Consider the following 21,632-nt stretch of genomic DNA (forward strand, 5'->3'; position numbering starts at 1 on the left):
GGGGGGACGAGCTTCACTAGGACTAGGACGCTAATGGCCTAACAAATCAAGATCAATCTTCCTACGTTGCACGTTTAGTTGCGCTGCTCGATCTCGTCTGTGTCAACGCTTTCGAAAGAATTGGACGCGTGTGCGGCGCTTCGTAGTCGCTAGTATTCATAGCGAAAAGATAATCGTGACAGGATAACTCGCGTGCACGGAACATTGTTTCGAAATTTGTTTGAACTGCACGAGTGATCTTGCGTAAGGCAAACATAACTGTGCGTATTCGAAAAACTTCGGCGAGCACCCAGAGTTGATTTGCGACAACGTTTTGTGGTGCGAAGTTCGATCGAAGGCATGAACATGAGCGTAGTTTTCACAAATACGTTGTCCGCACAAGCACTCACGCTAGGACTGCTCGCGCCCGTGCTTGTTACGCCACACCCCTGGATTTATTGTTGGTATGCTTCACGGTGCGTAAGCAGTGTGAAGCATGCTTCGGGATCCTCACCTAAAGGTAAAAACTAAAATAATCTGTTCTATCCGGGGACAACATTCTTTGGTAAGGTGCACATTCATAGTTTTAAACACTGCGTGAAGACTAGAAGAGACTCCTAGCATAGAGCCCCCTCGGTCACAACTATATGACACTGCATGCCACAGTTACACACAAGTCATGTGTGTGTGCCGTTATATAACACTAAAGTAATTCAAACATACGCACAGGCAGGATGGGAAACATGACTTTATTAAGCACTTTCAGCAGCTTGCTTTTTGTGACAAGTAGAACAGTGATACAAGGTAATGTCTCACATTATTTCACTCGCAGGTTGCCTACTTCGGTTTTCCAAAGGATAAGGAGCAGTTCAAGAGGTGGATTATTGCAATAAGGAGAGATGACGGAAAGCATTTTAAGGTGACCCAGTCGACAAAAGTGTGTTCTAAACACTTCAGGGACGGAGACTTCTTTCCAGGCTACGTGAATGGCAGGAAATTTTTAAAGGAAGGGATTGTGCCCAGCACATTCAGATTCTCAGCTCAGAAAGTGCCAAGAAGAAAACTTCAGAGGCATAACGCTCAACCAGTGAACAACCGCAGCCCCGTCGACATGAGAGCTGCTCTCGCACATGACGAGAACGACATCACAACAGCTTCTGGAAGCGAGCCCCCACCAGATCCAGAGATATCCGTGCTGGTAGCCACACTTCAAGGGCAAGTTGCCAAACAAGCTGCACATGTGAGCAAGCTTGTGTCTGATCTTCAGGAGGTTCAAAAAGAGCTTGCCGAAGCCAAAAATGAAGTCGTAAAGTTGACAAGGCACATTGAACTTCTAGAAGAATCAAACAAGAAAATGGAAGAGAAACTGAGCCGGAAGTTTTCTATAGAATGTTTTAAGGACAGCCCTAAGGATGTGCAGTTCTATACAGGACTGCCAAACTATGATGCCTACCTTGACCTACTACGGTATGTGAATCCTGGAATCAATGGGGAAAACATCAAAATATGGTCAACCTCCTACTCTCTGGGTAGTAAACTAGGGCGGCCACGAAGCTTGCACCCTCACGACGAACTGTTCCTAATATTGGTTCGCCTTCGGCTAGGCCTCCTCGAGAAGGACTTGGCGTTCAGATTTGGGATTTCGACCTCTGCAGTGTCACGACTCTGCATCACATGGATTAGCTATCTCTATCAGCACCTGTCACGACTTCAACTGTGGGCGACACGGCAGCAAGTGGACGAGGATATGCCACCTGCTTTTACAGAGCAGTACCGAACAACAAGGGTGATCCTCGATGCAACGGAAGTCAAGTGCCAAGTTCCCACCAGCCTCGTACTTCAGTCTGCAAGTTTTTCGACATACAAGTCGTCAAACACCTTTAAGGGACTTGTCGGGATATCCCCAGATGGAACTGTGACATTCGTGTCGCAGCTCTTTCTGGGGTCAATGTCGGACAAAGAATGCGTACGGCAGAGCGGATTCCTGGCACTCCCCTTCGATGAGAATGACTCGGTAATGGCTGATAAGGGATTTCTGATTTCTGAGCTCCTGGGGGACATCAATGTAAGGCTCAATATCCCCCCGTTCCTTGGCCAGGGGACATTCACAGAGAGCCAAGTTAAGGAAACTGAGAAGATTGCATCACTGCGTATACACCTTGAAAGGAGAATACAGCGAATCAAGAGCTTCCGTATTTTTGATCGAGCCATCCCTCTCTCACTCGGCCCAGTAGCAAGTGAGATATGGACCATCTGTACAATTCTGACGAACCTTCAGAGCCCCCTGTTACGCCAGCATGAAGATGGAAGCAGGGACGTAGATTAGCTGCGTTTCTTTTGCATCACTTGTGCATATGTGTTAAAGGACATTGGCAGTTATGCCAGATAATAAAGCTTTCCTTCAACTTGTTTGTACGTGTTTTACATACAACTTGTATCAACTCTGGAACACAGCACAGCAGAGTGAGTGTGAATACAAGAATGTAGCTTTTCACATTTTAGTCATTAAGCCTAGTGTCGAGCATATGTTACCGCCTAGGTTAGAGCGCTGTATATGGGCATTTCACTACACTGGTATTTAGACCAAGATTTTAAATCTGAAAGACAAGGAGAACAGGTAATCAATTTTTTCATGCTCAGTAAGTAAGCTTAGCCATACTTGTTACCCTCATATCAGCTCGTAATTTTGAATGTGGACATAGCTCAGAACACCCTGGTGCAATGTTCCATAGACAGGCACAGGCTAAGCATGTGCCAGAGCCTCTGCCTCCAGTGCGAGCGTTCTACCTTGGCACTGTGTTGCGTCAACTTCAAGCGTGCAGCTGAAACACTACGAGGGGTAACGAGCGCATGTGTTAAACTTCTGGTTCACTCTTAACCTGTTCCCAAGGCTGCTTTCAATCAAAGGTGTTGAGGCAAGAAAAAGCAGACTGCATGTGGTGCTGCTGTCGACTACTGGAGCTTTGCACAAAGAAGTGTCTCTGTTAAGAATGCGCAAAGAAAGTCCCTTTAATGATAGCGTTCGAGTTTTATTCGAATCTCGGCCGCTGGGCACCCCAGTCTTCCCACGCTTCCCTTGAGCAGTCTCAACCGAGATGCTGCTTTGAGCAAGCCGGCCCTGAAGGATAAAGCGGCTGCAGTTGGTGGCCTGCTGTGTACCACATCGGCCCCTTAAACAAAACAAACTGCAAGCGTCAAGCCCCCATCCTTATCCGTTTTGAGAACCTCGCAGAAGGAAATTTGTATTTATGACCTAGAACCCCTTTTAGAACACTAACCCTGGTAACTGACAATTTTATTTGTTTCATTTGCTATAAAGTTGATACTCCTTTTCCAAACAAGGGCAGTTTGTTAGTGACATAGACACAAGTGCTGAACTCTCAGCTAAACATTTATTGGAAACACGCCACTGCACTATAGTCGCAGAAAAGGGTAAGGATAAGAGCAAATGTCACATGAAACATAAGAATAAGTGATTGTGCAGTTGCCATGGTTCACGTGGTTTCACTGGCCTCTGGAGTGGTTTACATCGGGCAAACAAGTTTGAGTGAAAATGAAAGGATGCACAAGAACGACTGATCGCTTCGATCCATGACAGGGGCGTATAGTTCACAAATGTCATCCCATTTTCAAAAACATCACAGTCATTGAAAGCAGAACAGACGCAACAGTCACAATTGTTAAAAGTCGACGCGAAAAAGGCGTGCGTAGATAACTCTGTTGACCAGACTTATGCTCATTTACATAGAAAAGACATTGCATTCTTGCACATATGTTGCATTCAACATGATTCCCCACTTGCCCCCTTGTTCCGTCTACTTCATTTCACTAGACTTCATCTTTCTTGCGTGATGTGTACATTTATCTTTTGACAACAAAAAAGAAGCCCTCTCATAAATCTTGTTGACATCTGCAAGTGTTCAGTAACAATTAAGTTCCACATCATATAAGCTTCACAACCAGATTGCTTCACACGTCCTAAAGAAGGTGGCCTTAATTTGAAAGTTTCTACTTTTTTTGTGAATTTTGACTGCAATATTATAAGACAGCCTTTGAACATATATATTAATTGACACTAAAATACAAGAGTACACAAATGAGTGCAGCATGAAATGTCATATTAGTAGGACAATGTTCAATGAAAACATTCAGGCCACAAGTCGCATAAGTAAACAATTATGTGCGATTTTCGGACAGGTATGGCAGCAAACCAGAGAAGTAAAACTTGTCTAGTGTAATTTTACATTCTAGCCACTTCTCTTGAGAAAAATAAATTCTCACAACAATCAAAAACTTGTGGGAATAAACAACGAAATCCCCCCACAGCAGGCCAGAAAGCGCCATCTGACCCAGAATCTGGTAGTAATACCTATGTTCCCGGTTCAAGCGGTACACCCCTGAAGTATCCTTCACCATGTAAAAGTCTACCGCAGTCTCGAGGCCTCCATCCTTCAATGGATAAGGACATTTCACCTCGACAACCCCATAAGCAGTTGCTTCGGTCGGGTCCCATGTCGTCCTGTCAGGAGACGCTCCGAGCCAGGAACAGTCAGGTTGAACAACAATGCCGCAGTGCGATGTCTGGATATCATGTCCCAAGACCCCCAAGGCACTCTCGTAACGTTGCACAGCCGCTGGCTCGTACTTGATACCGTGTCTATTGGGAAAAAAGATAAATGCGTAGGTGTCACAAACCACTGGTCTGGTAAAGGCGAGCGGGTTGAACATGAATACGTAAAATTGAAAGCATAAAACACGGAGGACAAGCACGGGACAACCATGAAAGAATGTGGTTGTCTCGTGCTTGTCCTACGTGTTTTATTCTTTCAATTTTATGTACGTGTCACAAACCAGTTGCCACAAAAGCATCAAAATAGGACTCCGCTATATATGAACACTTAACAGGTCCTCATGCATTCCGAGCGACTTTAGTCACGCCAACTAATCAGTCACAGTCATGGCACGTATGGATCAGACATCTACATTGCAGGCCTGGATCATTGTCACAAAGGGGGCATTTCATTCTGAAGCCCTGACACATTGTGTGTGTCCGTCACCCCAAAGTATATGAAATTACTAGAATCAGTAACTTGCATCTGTTGACTGTGCACCGACTGTGGTCCTTTTTGTGCAAGTGTTGGTAACCAGACACTTCCTACTGTTTAGCTCTTGTACAAGTTTCTTTTTCTCACCATTCTCCTCTGTAATGCCTGTTCCCTACAGTACAGCAAATCAAATCAATAAATTCACGAAGGTACACTCTCAGAAAAAAAGGAGCCAAATGAGCAAAAAAGGGTTCTTTTCGCTAAACAAGAACCGATTTCGGGGAAGATCCTTTAGAAGCGTGCTTTCTCAACCAAAAGCACCCCTCGCAAAGTAAAAAAAGAAATGCAGAGCTAGTTTCCGGCCTGGAGAGAGCGAAAAGGGTTCTTGTTGCAGCCAGGAAAGAGATAAAGCGATCTTTGGAAAAAGGAGGTCACTTAAGTCTTCTACCGGATAGAGGGACACAATGACCAGGCTCGAAAGGCTTTGCACGCGAGAAATTGGGTGCGCCATTCTGTGGAAACAAAGCTGCCCGTGCGAGCTGTCAAGTCCTTGAAAGCTTAGAGAGGTGGAATGTCGTAGTTATTTACCAAGTCGCATTGTGTTGTTTACCACACCGAGATAATCTTCGCCTCGGACCACAGATGAAACAGGCTTCGATGCCTTTGACTCCCGGGCCACCTGCTTCAGCGGTTTTAACACTGGCGTTCGTTTGCAAGCGTAACTGCTCGCCGTGTTTTATTTAGTAAGAAATGTTAGTATAAAGCTACTCTTAGGTACTCATTTGTATAAACCAAACGGGTCATTGAATTAAAGTTTATTTGAAGAAATCTGTACCTCCGGAAATCGATTGTGTAGTTTATTTCCCCCAACCCCCAAACAATGCATACAAATTTTCAAAGGTGCAAAACTTCGATGAATGAGCAACACACACGAAAAACTGCATGTTGCGATGAATGAGTGATACGGTGATTAAGCGGCGTCGTGTTTTTTTTTGTAACAAAAGCTATTTTTTAACTTGCTTTCGTGTTTAAACAATATACGTATAACTGCGCGTGTGAATGAAAAAAAAAATAGAACAGAGGAACGTTTTTTGGTTTTTTTGTTTTAGTATAGAATGCAGTTGTCCTAGCTTGTGGTCATGAGTCATGACACCACCCGTCTCCCAATACGGCGCCTCTGATTGTTTCGCGGCACGCGTCGAGCCGCACAAATAGAGTTGGGACCCATCCGCGAGGGGCATCAAAAATCCTGCTGCGCGGAAGGTTCAAGTGATGTGTTGCAGTCATCTTTATCTTCAAAAATAAATCAGTCTGTAAATGGTGGTTTTTCGATTTCAAGGAGCAGTTATGTCTAGAAGGATACCCCGAAATAATCCCATAGGCATATTCTATAAGTGCGTTTTGAGTGAAGCAAAACTAAACTTCGATATGCTGTGCGTTCAAATTTATGTGCAGTGTAAGAAATGAGTGCTCCGTCCGCCGTTGAACCCCGCTCGCTACTTTGAGGTCGCCCACCAAGAGTTAGGAGAATGGGATGGCATGAGGAAAAAACAACAACACAGAAACGTGGTCGTTGCTGTTCTCGTAGTTTTCGCGAGCAATATGGCATGATAGGATGCAGAACAAATGGCCTCGGACGAAATGGCCCTGGACGAAACGGCCCCGGACAAAATGGTCCCAAGTGCAATCCCGGAGAGAATGGTCCCAAGTGATTTTTAGACACTCATCTTTTAATAAGGTGCTACTCTGAAGTTCTGTTAAGTACATTCAATGCTCTTATAATGCAACTTTTGTAGAGACTATAAAAAAAAGAAGCTCAATATAGACGCGACAATGTTGGAGAAACACACACACAGGGCAGGCACCTGTCTCGTGCGTGTTTTTCTTCGACTTTGTATCGTTTATTTTGCATTCTTTTTCATTATGCCGATCAACCAACTAGCCCAACAATCTATTTTACTGTTTGATACGACTCTTTCCGATCTCCCGCTCGAAGCTTTAAATTGATGCCGTACAGTTACATTTTGTGAACTTGATGTTTTACTTTAAAGGAGTTCCCTCTTCTAGCTCTGTTGAAAAGAGCTACAAGAAGACGTTTTGAGTGAAGCCAAACGTAGCACACATTTACAACTAGTTTCTTTGTGTAATGAAATGTTTATTTCACAAAAAAAATGTATTGCATTATACGAATATTGATCTTTTTATATGTTGGGATTGTACCAATTAAAGCTAATAAAAATAAGGAGCGAGAAAAAATACGAAAAAAATTTATTTGAACCATTTTGTCCGAGTTTTCTATTCGAAAAATTTTGTCCGGGGCCATTTTTCCGGTTTTTGGGTTGGTTCTATATTTTCGATTCCCATTTCTAGTGTAAAAGGGATAAGCGCCGCCTGCACGCCCAGCATTTCCGTGACGTGGCGCTTAACTGAGCGAATATTTGTTCAGAAATGGCAATCGACGGTTCGGAGGTGGCTCCGATTGGAAGAAAAATTCTTTGTCAGCGACATCAATTCGCTCTCTCTGATTGATTTATTATCACTTCTCCTTCGAGTTCCAAAATAGGCTCGATTATCATTCAATCTTGTTTCCAAGCCCTCTATTTTGATAAATTCCTATAAAAAACACGTCACTGACCGGACACTGAATCATCGAATCTAGGTGCGTTGTCGTACTGCCGGCACAAAAGTCGCTCAGCCATCAAATAGGCCAACACGCGTTGCTCAACACAGTGTGTTGATTGTTTCCGTTGCCGGAAGGTGTCACGCCGAATCGAGAATTTCGCTCTTGTTTATTTTGTGTTTATTTTTGGCAAGAGAGTGAACTGCCAACAATTTTACCGGCGGCTGACGGACATGCTTGGTGACGTGATCGCCGTGTTTCCTGGCAGACAAGGACGGAAAAGCGATGACATCTGCATATTATCTTCGCCAGCGAACCATGGTTCAGTCAGCTCAACGGCACCCCAGAACATAAGCCGTAATGTGTTCAAAAGCGACGTTTCGGGGGCTAATCTGCTCACCACTAGGCTGACAGTTCGTTGGGAACGTCATGCTCGTTTGACCAGTGAACCTTCTGCCTTGCACCATGTGATCACAACCGCAGAGAAAGGTGTCAGGTGATAAAAACCAGGCGACTAATTGGTCCGGCAAGCACGTAGCTTCCACCGCGCTGTCAGCTTAGCGGTGAACAGGAATGGGTCGCTGAAGGTCACTGGAGACAACAGGATCTAGTTGTTGTTGCTTTGTCGGTTTTTTTTATTTTTCCGTGTCTCCGGTTTACGATGGAAGTTCTTCACCAGCTCGCCTGTGCTTTTACCCTTTCTTCGGTAGGATCTAGTTTCGTTGCTCGAGGGAGTGCCACACTCGCTCGTACGAGTGGCGGATCGGAACAATGTTTGACCTGCTCTCCCTTTGGGTTTGAAGCTCTAGAAGGAAGTACCTTCCTCCCTTTCCTCTTAGCCATCACTTGCAACATGTCAGCGGACATGAGCACATGGACGATTGGAGACGTCTGCTGGTGGCTTTTTGAAAACGAACTGCAATCGGCCTGTTCATCATTTCAAGGTAAAACTTCTTCTAATCAGGCAATATTTATAATTTATCTTGAAAATTGCTATAAGTACAGTAGTGCTCAAAATGGCCGGAAATTGTTTGATGCATAGGCAGAATAAGTAGGACAGGGGGCGGCTTCTTATTAATTAAGCTACTTGTCGTTTGAAATTCGTTTTTATGCTATTTTAACTTGGAGTTGTCCAAACAAGCACGTTGCAAAAAAAAAAAACATTATTTTACAGTCTTGTATGTTGAACTACACAAGAAAAAAACGTTTTTGAAGCGAACATTGATTTCATTACTACAATACTGACTATATATAATATGACAAAATGCTGAGTTCAAGCTTTCCGCCAGAAAGATCTCAAGAACAGAACTTCGAATTTACAGCGCGAATGAAATGAGCAATGATATCTCTTCGTAAATGTAACAACGTATGTTACCGGGCTTTAATTAGCTAATGTATCCGTATTTATGGCCCCAATAAACGTGAGCGAATCGGTGCTGTAAACGTTTTTGTTTTTGACCGGCCAGGGACATGGCACTCTGAGAGCCAATCACTGCAATTTACGGCACCGCTCAACTAATGAGGATGCCGAACATTTGGTTAGACCCAAAGATGCTGTCTGCGACATCAGGGAATGCAAAACGTCCCGCTTGCTTTGCTTAATGTAACAGCGCAGATTGCATTTCTTGGTCTAAACGTATGTTCCGCGTCGTCATTCGCTGAGAGGACTTCGCAGGTTGCAACGATTGGCTCTCGGAGTGTTGTGCGGAAATCGACAGGCGCGAACTTTTTGTGCATTTTGTGTTTGCACAAATGTGGATGTATGTTTGATAAAAATAACTGTTATATTTGGTCCTATATTCAGTGCTGCAACTATTATGTAAATAGCTTACATGCGTAAACGGCGCATCAACGTAACAAATTGTTTTTGTTTTAGGGATTCGTTGATACTCACAAATGTGAAGACGCCGTGAGTGCTCGCCGTCATGTTTTGCTCATGAACGAAGAGATAACTAAAGCGCCCCTGAACGTCGACTTGATACAAGACCGCATGATGCGGACGTTTCAGTCTTGCCAAGAATGGATCCTCAGCGATGCTGGAGCCCTCACAGTCCTTGAGGAATTTCCGGCAATGACGATTCCCGGAATGGTAACTCAATATTATCTTCTTTATATTTAGTCTTAAAGTTTCGAGATTTTTACAGATCATCAGGACTTCAAAAGTTTCTTACTACCCGTTTTAACGTACAAATATTTTATTTTAAATGTTTTCCATGCTTTTCTTGTGTATGAGCACAACGGCAAGTTGATATTTGAACTTGTTATTGTACAAATATGTACATATATTTTATTTTAAATGTTAGCCATGCCTTACTTCTGTATGAGGCACAATGACAAGTTGTTATGTACTAAGCCTATAAGACGTAGTAAAAACTTGTCAAAGAAAAAATCGGTTGTTCTAGGCCTTTTCTGGACACAATATCTTTCCTCGAGATCAGCGCGACCTATAAATTGATTAACTAGTCAATATAAAAGAAAACGTAAATCGAAATTATTTTAATTTACGCCAAGCCCTACTCCACTATAGTGACAGTAAGTGGTCATTTAGTTAATATATATATATGTGTGTGTGTGTGTGTGTGTGTGTGTGTGTGTGTGTGTGTGTGTGTGTGTGTAAACAATCATTGTGTACAAAATCATAGCGCATAAATGTACTTTTGTAAACCAGCAACACTGTCCATTCGTTGTTTATTTTTCAGTTACTACAAGACGTTAAACTGCCGTTCGGAAAAGACATCCGGAGGACATGGGAGCCAAGATTGAGGCATTTACAGCTTCTACACAGGTGCTCCTCAAAAGAAAAGAACGTCACTCTGAACCTCGAAGAGCTGCTTGAAGGTATTGGTGTTTTTGTAATCTAGCACAAGTTTCAGACTGCGACGACGCAGAGGTTTACCTTCGTCCACCATAAATATGCTGGGTTAACTTACTACATCATTACGAACTGATGACCGCTTATCGGGGCCATTCGTTTAAGACAGGGTTAACTTATACTCAGAAACAACTTCTGTGGCGTTTCTGAAGTGAAGAGTGCGTGTGCATAGCCTTGATTGCTTAAGATGCGCGGGCGTTTTTAACTTCGACTACACATTGCCAAAAAAGTTGCCCAAGTCACCCCCGAGTATAGTGCATTGTCACAGATGGTAATGCAAACTTGTCAGGGTTATATCTTCAATATACGAGCTAGTAATATAAAACATATCCTTGCTTTATTTTCTAAAAATAATATAGAGAAAATATAAGCGACTAAAGTCAATGACAGGTTAAGAAAAATCTAAAAGAAGAAAGCCGATGGACGCTTGAAATGGAGCGAAGGTTTCTCCTCTCCCCTACAAGCTTCTGTCCGCTTCCTCCTCTCCAGCTCGTAAATTTTTTCTTAACCTGTTACTGACTGTAGGGCAAGAAGGATTAAATATGGGTAGAACCAACGTTTCTAGAAACATGCTTAAAATTCCTGTGCATCTACTTCCCGCAGAACACTCGAGAAGCCAATCACACCAATCCACGAAGAGAGCTCGGCGAATAAAAAGGCCAAAGCGTGTTTAGACATATGAATGAAGCGAGAGATGTCACTGAGCATGGCGGTTCACGTATGACTTCATGCTCAGTGTCACGTTACAGACTTCATTTTTAAGTCAATCATATTTTCAGCTTCTCCATTGGCCGAGTTTTCTTCATAGATTGCATTGATCGGCCCCTCGAGTGGACGCACGGGCATTTTTAAAAGCAGAGAAAATTCGGTGGCACGTTGGGCATTGTTTTACGTGTGTACTGCACATATATTGTAATTCATTGACTTCCGATCTTCTTCCTTTACTACTTCTTGGATGGAAAGGGAACGCTTGATGCTGCGTACCATTTTTCGCTTTTACACATTGTTGTAGCGAAGGGGGCTTAGAAGGGGACGCTTCGTCATCCGCTGGTCGCGCTCTCTAGATCGCACTGATTGACCCACTAAATGTTTTGAAGGAAATCATATCTGCGGGTATGTTTTAGAGCCTAAGGCTAAACGAGAAATAAAATGCTTAGTGAAACCTATACAATTATAATTGATCTGAAAGCGCGGCGAATGAGCAACTCGCAGCATAATAATACAGAGGAAAATACATGTGTTCATATTCTTGCTTTCTTGTTGTAGGAAGTCCGGACACTGATGCCACTCATCCATCTCCAGGAAAATGAATTTGACAACTTTTTGGACGGTGTCCTGACAGTGAGCGACATCAGAACGACAGTAGAAGCTGTGTGCACATTGCTGGCAGTGATATCCGTCTCGTCTTGAAACTGTTTCGAATTTTGTTAGCTTTTTTACTGCGAACAGAAGAATCAATTTTTGCTACTCCAATAAAGTATATGATTGGACATGATGTTTACTGTTCTGTCTGTCACCTAGTTAATGACGTACAGGAATGAAGTGTGTTGACTCTGGTCAGACTGATGTTTGTCAATCTGTCGAAAAGGCCCAGTGCTAGCGATTAATGAACAATCTAAAGACACTTTGGTTGGTAGAAAAAAATGCACCTTGTAAAGCAAGAAATACGAAATACGATTTACTAAAAAGTAACTAGGAATGTAAAAAAAACTAATTTGTCATAAGAGAGGGTTAGAAGTACAAAATATGGTTTACTAAAATAACGCCAACATAATCTAAAGAACTCGGGATTTATTAAAAGAACCAAGGAGGGTTCCAAATAAAACATGAAATAGGGTTCATAAAGAAAAACCAAAGAAGGAACCGTAAAGAACCTCGAAATAAGGTTCATTAAGAGCACGAAAAAGGGTTCTGGAGAGAACCCAAATGGGGTTCAATAAGAAGAACCAATAAAGGATACGAAAAGAACCCTGAAATAGGGTTTATTTAGAGCACCAGAAACGGTTCTGGAAAGAACCTGAAATAGGGTTCATTAAGAGCACCAGAAACGGTTCTAGAAAGAACCCGAAATGGGGTTCATCAAGAGCACCAAAAAGGGTTCGGGAAAGAACCCGAAATAGGGTTGATTAGGAAGAACCAAAAAAGGATCCTAGAAGAACCCCTAAATAGGGTTCGTTAAATAGAACCCAGAAGCGTTCTGAAAAGAACCAAAAATAGGGTTCATTAAGAAGAACCAATAAACGATCCGAAAAGAACCCCGAAGTAGGGTTCATTAGAAAGAACCCTTTTTGTGGGTTCTTTTCTGCACCTTTAAGGGTGCCGCCCATTGGACAAGCGAAAGAACCCTAAAAGGTGCTAGTTGGCACGCTTTTTTCTTAGAGTGTAGCGCCAACAAAAGAAACTGAAACCAGAACCTTGCACTGTCGATACCCAGCATACACGTCGGCGGCTAGGGACAGCATAATATTGACATTATCGGGTGGAACACTGCTTGTTCTCTAGCTGGGAATATACAAATTACCTGACCGCACGGACGTGCGAGATGTCCTTGGTTGATGTCAGGTTGTTGAGGCCTTTTAAAGACCAGCTCTCGCGTGTTGCAACTTCCCCGAAGGATGACGCTGTCAGCCTGTTCCGTCGGGCTGCCCTCCATAGCGGACTCTTCGACTGCTGCCGTGTGTTTTTCTCCAAAACTGTGGCTTGAGTCGAAGTCACCAGCAGAGACTGCAAAAATAGCAGCCTTCGTAAGTTGTGAGAAGCAGTGAAGCCTTACAGGTGACATGAATCAATATTAGGAGTCATTTTTACATACTCTACACAAGCATACTGGCACAAGTGTGAAACGGGCATACTTGCAGCCAATACCACAGGGCCCGATGCTTGTATGTAGCAGTGATTTGTACAGATAGAAGTGGATTATTTCTTCAGTCTCTCCTCGACTAAGCTTGCCGAGATCACCAAGACAATCTAAGTATTGTGCTGTAACTGAACTGCGCTTAACAATAATGGTACCTTGAGAAGCAGGTCCTGTTGCAAGGGAAAGTTGTGCCCGGAGGTATCCCAGGCCACGCCGGACTCAAAGAATGCCGGGTCAGAAGGCAGTGCAGTGGTCCTCCTTTGTACGAGGCTCAGTTCCGGGCTGATGTATGTCTCATATCCAAATGGAACGAGTGAGTGCTGGTACGATAGGGGACTACCAACAAAAGCCAGGCCAAACCTCGTTTCGACCGAGTCCGCAGTGGCTTCTCGAAGGCGCTTGGCAAAGGGCGTGACATCACTTGAACAACGATCCGCACCAAGTTTCCGAATGGATAGCATTGTCTCATTCTGGTCCAACGGTTTTCTTCGCGCATCGTAAAGTTTTGAAGAGATGGGTACGTCACTGCCATCTTCTCGAACACTTCTCCAGTCAACAGACTGTAGGCTTGTCGATGCAACTGCCTCTCCCCGTGGGCGGCGCCACTGCTGGGGCAGCTCAGTACAGGCAACAACAGGCGGAGCTTCAGCATAGTCCTTAGCTCGCAGTAGAGCCAGAAGTTTCAGAAGGGCTAGTGAGTGATTACACACACCACTAGTTCCAGCGGCACATTCGCAGCTTGCATTGCACACAAGTCCACTGTAGAGGATGCCACAAGAAACTTGGTACGGCCTTGGATTCTTCTTCTGGCTTCTAAAGCAGCTTGCCTTTACACATACTTTGGCGGTGGAACTGAAATAAATTTGAAAGAATCAAAATTAGAAAATCAGCATTCTTGTTTTACATATTTTTGTTGCATAGAATGTGTTCCGAGGAGACAGCCAGCATTCGGGCTTCTGCATTTTCACTGCCTCTGGCACTCAGCTGTGTGGAAGTTATGCCACCTTTCACCCTGTAATGGCATTATGCTGAGTTGTAAACAAAGAATATGTGATTACTCATGCTTAGAAATGTGCAATGCTTAGGGTTCAGTCTAAGACGTTCACTAACCAGCTCGCCAGCATACTCTCACTTCTGACAGTATACGGTCGTATGCCCTACGTGCTTTTATTGATTCGGGAACCTTCATGGCGTACACGTCGATAGTTCATACAATGTGCCTAGGCCTGCAGCGTAATACATGATTGGCCGTCGCCGCGAAATCTAACGTGCCGGCAATGAGGACAAGACGAATGAAACAGACAGCTTGCACTGTGACTGGTAGAACAGCTAATCCACAGTATGGTACTATCGGAAACAATATGAGCGTCAACGCGCCTCCGCGGCGACAAGCGGAGGCGCATTCACGCTCATATTGTTTCCGATAGTACATGGCGTGGAGCAGCGAAATCCACCGACACGACGCAACGAGCGACTCCCGTCTTGACGTGGCCCTTTAGCCCCGCCGAAGAACCACGTTACTGAGTTTCGCAACGTTACGTAAACCAAAAACAAACTCCGAAATAAAAAGTACAGCATTCCGTTCCCCCTGCTTCCATCTCAAGCGCAAGCGAAGTCGAAAGCGTAAGCGGCCAGCATGGTACCTTTAACGGCACTTGGACGGCACGACTGCGCACAAAGATCGCTTACGGCGTTTTGCTCGAGCTTGTAGCTTTGGCTTCGCTCATACTTACGGCCAAACGGAGTATAGAGATAATATGATGCATGTCAAACGCCCAAGAAAAGAATAATGCTCACCTCGACACTCGAATCGACGACGGGTCTATGTAGGCTTCCGTCACGAACTTGTAGCTTCGTGCAGCCTGACGGCTCGACCTCAACCTGGACGTGCGGTACGATTCGACTTTATCTCCATCGAAGCTCTGCGGTATTTTAGATAGACTCGTGCTCCACGATGAAGCTCCTGGTTCTGTTGAACCGCTGTCAGCGGTTGGCCCACAGTCAGCTGCAGCCATCGCTTTCGTGGCGACGCCGTAGTAATGGCGTCGGCTAACTTTGCCAAGGTTGCTTGACTGACTTTCGGGAAGAGCCTATTACTCATGCAGAGGGGCATATAAAATTCAGATATTGCACGTACGATGCGTCTCGAGGCAATAACAATGATGTGCAATTGTTTTCTCGAATACAAAATTTGACCGGACAATCCCTTTAATAATTTCAAAAGTGACTTTTTTTGGTACATACCTTGGACAACTCTTAACAGGGTGAGCGCCTCGAAACACTTCTTTTCTTTTCGTCCCGTCACGCAGTACATTTTCCCCACATCGTCCACCATGCAGCGGCGCAAAATCCGGTGAGTTGCATCTGCGATCGTGTTCCCACCAACCAAACCAAAAACTTAAATCTTAAAAAAAAAAAAGAGATAACATATACAAGATAAGAATGCGATGCTACAAACAAACAAAACATAATCACATTCAGCCTTACAGATACTCCAGGGTTTCGGTTAAACTTGCGAAGATAGACGCGCTCGTAGGAACTTGATACTTATTTTCTTGTCGTATATAGCTTAGCAAAGGTTTAGGCTTCTAAAGGTACTATTTTTTTTTTTCGCAAGCTAACAAAACATTTTTACCGCTTTGGCACTTTATGGACAATTAAGATTGAGATTATGGTGATTTAATGACAAGGTGCTAGGCCCAAGAATTTTTTTAGAATTTACCGGGCTATCTTTGTTTTCTTTGGTGCATAGATAATGTTCCAATGCATCCATTTCATCAAATGCATGCAGAGGAAGAGTCAGGGGTAAGTCACTTGTGGATACGAACCGAGGAGGTTGGTTCCTTTGGGTGATCGCTTCATTAATTTTGGCCAGGGTTCTCGACTGCGTCTCAAACATTTGTATCACTGTTTCCAGAGGCCTAAGGTTCTCAGGTGTAATTCTAGAAATAAAATCAAGATAATTCTGCCGCAAGGCAGTGGTTGTTATATAATTGTATTATTATTATTTACTTACTTTACTTATTAATAATATGATTAATTAAGCACACCTGCACTACTTGAAAACATTTTCTCACAAAAAGAGCAAACGCAACCGAACGAATGGATCAGGCTGCCATGCCTCTAAAGGGCGGCAGCTTGGGCGACCAAGACAATGATGTATATATCACTCCGGTCGATTTTTGCGTTTCGATAATTAGTAGATCTAACTAATGATTTCAATGTGTGTCCCCCGTTTGTATTTATTATATGTACGATGCAAATGTAGATGCGGCGAAAGGCAATACATAGAAAAACGTTAATAGGGCAAAAAATATGCGATAAGTAACACAAGAAACTTGTAGCAAGAGACATGGGCGACTTGACTCATACTCGGAACAAGTTATTGGGGCAAACTACAAGGGATGGGACGGAACCGGGGGAGGGGGGGGGGGGGGGGGAGGGGGGGGGGGAGTTGATGCTTAACAAAAACATAAAAAAAAAAAACGAGAAAAGTCCACTGCTAGAACTGCTACCCAAATACCTGCTTGACAACAACCACTTGCTTCGGGTTCACATGATTCCCTTGCTAGCCAACTATCCCGTCACCTGCTAGCTCCAGGAGTTGACACGTTGGAACTGGTCAACGCTGTACCGTGCGGTACTTTTTGTGACGGGCTGCCGTGGGAGATTTTGCGCCGATGCCTTCGATTGGGTCTGTGCGAGTGCCACCCTGATGAAGGAGGTGATGAAGTATGCTTCGGAGTCTGAAGAGGCAGCCACAGAGGGTGAGAAGTCACAAGAACTACCTCGACCGAAACTTCTGGCTGAAAGTTGGGTTGTCAGGGGCGCTGTGGTGTGCGCTAACACTGATTGGGGGGGGGGGGGGGGGGGGGGGGGTCCAGCTCGACCAGATCGGGCTAGACAACTGGCTGTGCATCCGCCAGTTTCTCAAGGTGGAAGACATCAAGGAGCCACCGGCGCAAGTTGCCGCAACCTACAGTCCTCGAAAGGGGCACTACCGTAGCCGATAATTGCCCGATTGCTGCTGCAATACTTCTATTGTTTTGACTGTTCATATGAATAAATTGGGTTTTACCCTTTCTAATTGTGCTTGAATATGTCCTAATTGTGCTTAAATTTGTTGGCATGGATTGGGCATCACTCAGGTGAGTTGGTTCCACGGCAACATGGCGCAAACTCAGGTGCGAGACACGATTAAACATGAACGACCAGATCGGTCTGGACAACTGGCTGTGCATCCACCAATTTCTCAAGGTGGCCGACATCAAGAAGCCACCGGCGCAACTTGCCGCAACCTACAGTCCTCGAAAGAGGTACTACGGTAGCCGATAATTGCCCGATTGCTGCTGCAATACTTCCATTCTTTTGACTGTTTATATGATTAAATTGGTTTTTACCCTTTCTAATTGTGCTTGAATCTGTCCTAATTGTGCTTGAATCTGTTGGCATGGATTGGGCATCACTCAGGTGAGTTGGTTCCACGGCAACATGGCGCAAACTCAGGGGCGAGACACGATTAAACATGAACGACCAGATCGGTCTGGACAACTGGCTGTGCATCCACCAGTTTCTCAAGGTGGCCGACATCAAGAAGCCACCGGCGCAACTTGCCGCAACCTACAGTCCTCGAAAGGGGCACTACCGTAGCCGATAATTGCCCGATTGCTGCTGCAATACTTCTATTGTTTTGACTGTTTATATGATTAAATTGGTTTTTACCCTTTCTAATTGTGCTTGAATCTGTCCTTATTGTGCTTGAATCTGTTGGCATGGATTGGGCATCACTCAGGTGAGTTGGTTCCACGGCAACATGGCGCAAACTCAGGGGCGAGACACGATTAAACATGAACGACCAGATCGGTCTGGACAACTGGCTGTGCATCCACCAGTTTCTCAAGGTGGCCGACATCAAGAAGCCACCGGCGCAACTTGCCGCAACCTACAGTCCTCGAAAGAGGTACTACCGTAGCCGATAATTGCCCGATTGCTGCTGCAATACTTCTATTGTTTTGACTGTTTATATGATTAAATTGGTTTTTACCCTTTCTAATTGTGCTTGAATCTGTCCTAATTGTGCTTGAATCTGTTGGCATGGATTGGGCATCACTCAGGTGAGTTGGTTCCACGGCAACATGGCGCAAACTCAGGGGCGAGACACGATTAAACATGAACGACCAGATCGGTCTGGACAACTGGCTGTGCATCCATCAGTTTCTCAAGGTGGCCGACATCAAGAAGCCACCGGCGCAACTTGCCGCAACCTACAGTCCTCGAAAGAGGCACTACCGTAGCCGATAATTGCCCGATTGCTGCTGCAATACTTCTATTGTTTTGACTGTTTATATGATTAAATTGGTTTTTACCCTTTCTAATTGTGCTTGAATCTGTCCTAATTGTGCTTGAATATGTTGGCATGGATTGGGCATCACTCAGGTGAGTTGGTTCCACGGCAACATGGCGCAAACTCAGGGGCGAGACACGATTAAACATGAACGACCAGATCGGTCTGGACAACTGGCTGTGCATCCACCAGTTTCTCAAGTTGGCTGACATCAAGAAGCCACCGGCGCAACTTGCCGCAACCTACAGTCCTCGAAAGGGGCACTACCGTAGCCGATAATTGCCCCGATTGCTGCTGCAATACTTCTATTGTTTTGACTGTTTATATGATTAAATTGGTTTTTACCCTTTCTAATTGTGCTTGAATCTGTCCTAATTGTGCTTGAATCTGTTGGCATGGATTGGGCATCACTCAGGTGAGTTGGTTCCACGGCAACATGGCGCAAACTCAGGGGCGAGACACGATTAAACATGAACGACCAGATCGGTCTGGACAACTGGCTGTGCATCCACCAGTTTCTCAAGGTGGCCGACATCAAGAAGCCACCGGCGCAACTTGCCGCAACCTACAGTCCTCGAAAGGGGCACTACCGTAGCCGATAATTGCCCGATTGCTGCTGCAATACTTCTATTGTTTTTACTGTTTATATGATTAAATTGGTTTTTACCCTTTCTAATTGTGCTTGAACCTGTCCTAATTGTGCTTGAATCTGTTGGCATGGATTGGGCATCACTCAGGTGAGTTGGTTCCACGGCAACATGGCGCAAACTCAGGGGCGAGACACGATTAAACATGAACGACCAGATCGGTCTGGTCAACTGGCTGTGCATCCACCAGTTTCTCAAGGTGGCCGACATCAAGAAGCCACCGGCGCAACTTGCCGCAACCTACAGTCCTCGAAAGGGGCACTACGGTAGCCGATAATTGCCCGATTGCTGCTGCAATACTTCTATTGTTTTGACTGTTCATATGATTAAATTGGTTTTTACCCTTTCTAATTGTGCTTGAATCTGTCCTAATTGTGCTTGAATCTGTTGGCATGGATTGGGCATCACTCAGGTGAGTTGGTTCCACGGCAACATGGCGCAAACTCAGGTGCGAGACACGATTAAACATGAACGACCAGATCGGTCTGGACAACTGGCTGTGCATCCACCAGTTTCTCAAGGTGGCCGACATCAAGAAGCCACCGGCGCAACTTGCCGCAACCTACAGTCCTCGAAAGAGGTACTACCGTAGCCGATAATTGCCCGATTGCTGCTGCAATACTTCTATTGTTTTGACTGTTCATATGATTAAATTGGTTTTTACTTTTTCTAATTGCGCTTGAATCTGTCCTAATTGTGCTTGAATCTGTTGGCATGGATTGGGCATCACTCAGGTGAGTTGGTTCCACGGCAACATGGCGCAAACTCAGGGGCGAGACACGATTAAACATGAACGACCAGATCGGTCTGGACGACTGGCTGTGCATCCACCAGTTTCTCAAGGAGGCTGACATCAAGAAGCCACCGGCGCAACTTGCCGCAACCTACAGTCCTCGAAAGAGGTACTACCGTAGCCGATAATTGCCCGATTGCTGCTGCAATACTTCTATTGTTTTGACTGTTCATATGAATAAATTGGGTTTTACCCTTTCTAATTGTGCTTGAATATGTCCTACTTATGCTTAAATCTGTTGGCATGGATTGGGCATCACTCAGGTGAGTTGGTTCCACGGCAACATGGCGCAAACTCAGGTGCGAGACACGATTAAACATGAACGACCAGATCGGTCTGGACAACTGGCTGTGCATCCACCAATTTCTCAAGGTGGCCGACATCAAGAAGCCACCGGCGCAACTTGCCGCAACCTACAGTCCTCGAAAGAGGTACTACGGTAGCCGATAATTGCCCGATTGCTGCTGCAATACTTCCATTCTTTTGACTGTTTATATGATTAAATTGGTTTTTACCCTTTCTAATTGTGCTTGAATCTGTCCTAATTGTGCTTGAATCTGTTGGCATGGATTGGGCATCACTCAGGTGAGTTGGTTCCACGGCAACATGGCGCAAACTCAGGGGCGAGACACGATTAAACATGAACGACCAGATCGGTCTGGACAACTGGCTGTGCATCCACCAGTTTCTCAAGGTGGCCGACATCAAGAAGCCACCGGCGCAACTTGCCGCAACCTACAGTCCTCGAAAGGGGCACTACCGTAGCCGATAATTGCCCGATTGCTGCTGCAATACTTCTATTGTTTTGACTGTTTATATGATTAAATTGGTTTTTACCCTTTCTAATTGTGCTTGAATCTGTCCTTATTGTGCTTGAATCTGTTGGCATGGATTGGGCATCACTCAGGTGAGTTGGTTCCACGGCAACATGGCGCAAACTCAGGGGCGAGACACGATTAAACATGAACGACCAGATCGGTCTGGACAACTGGCTGTGCATCCACCAGTTTCTCAAGGTGGCCGACATCAAGAAGCCACCGGCGCAACTTGCCGCAACCTACAGTCCTCGAAAGAGGTACTACCGTAGCCGATAATTGCCCGATTGCTGCTGCAATACTTCTATTGTTTTGACTGTTTATATGATTAAATTGGTTTTTACCCTTTCTAATTGTGCTTGAATCTGTCCTAATTGTGCTTGAATCTGTTGGCATGGATTGGGCATCACTCAGGTGAGTTGGTTCCACGGCAACATGGCGCAAACTCAGGGGCGAGACACGATTAAACATGAACGACCAGATCGGTCTGGACAACTGGCTGTGCATCCACCAGTTTCTCAAGGTGGCCGACATCAAGAAGCCACCGGCGCAACTTGCCGCAACCTACAGTCCTCGAAAGGGGCACTACCGTAGCCGATAATTGCCCGATTGCCGCTGCAATACTTCTATTGTTTTGACTGTTTATATGATTAAATTGGT

At 44.8% G+C, this 21,632-nt stretch overlaps 2 pseudogenes; one reads left to right on the top strand and one right to left on the bottom strand.

The window, feature by feature from the left end:
- Nucleotides 1–805: 805 nt before the first annotated feature.
- Nucleotides 806–2,185, top strand: LOC115325894 (annotated as a pseudogene).
- Nucleotides 2,186–4,087: 1,902 nt separating this feature from the next.
- On the bottom strand, nucleotides 4,088–15,388 carry LOC120841276 (annotated as a pseudogene).
- Between the last annotated feature and the right edge of the window lie 6,244 nt (nucleotides 15,389–21,632).

This window comes from Ixodes scapularis, unplaced genomic scaffold, assembly GCF_016920785.2.
Source record: "Ixodes scapularis isolate PalLabHiFi unplaced genomic scaffold, ASM1692078v2 PGA_scaffold12__126_contigs__length_90152505, whole genome shotgun sequence".
In the NCBI taxonomy this organism is placed as follows: domain Eukaryota; kingdom Metazoa; phylum Arthropoda; class Arachnida; order Ixodida; family Ixodidae; genus Ixodes; species Ixodes scapularis.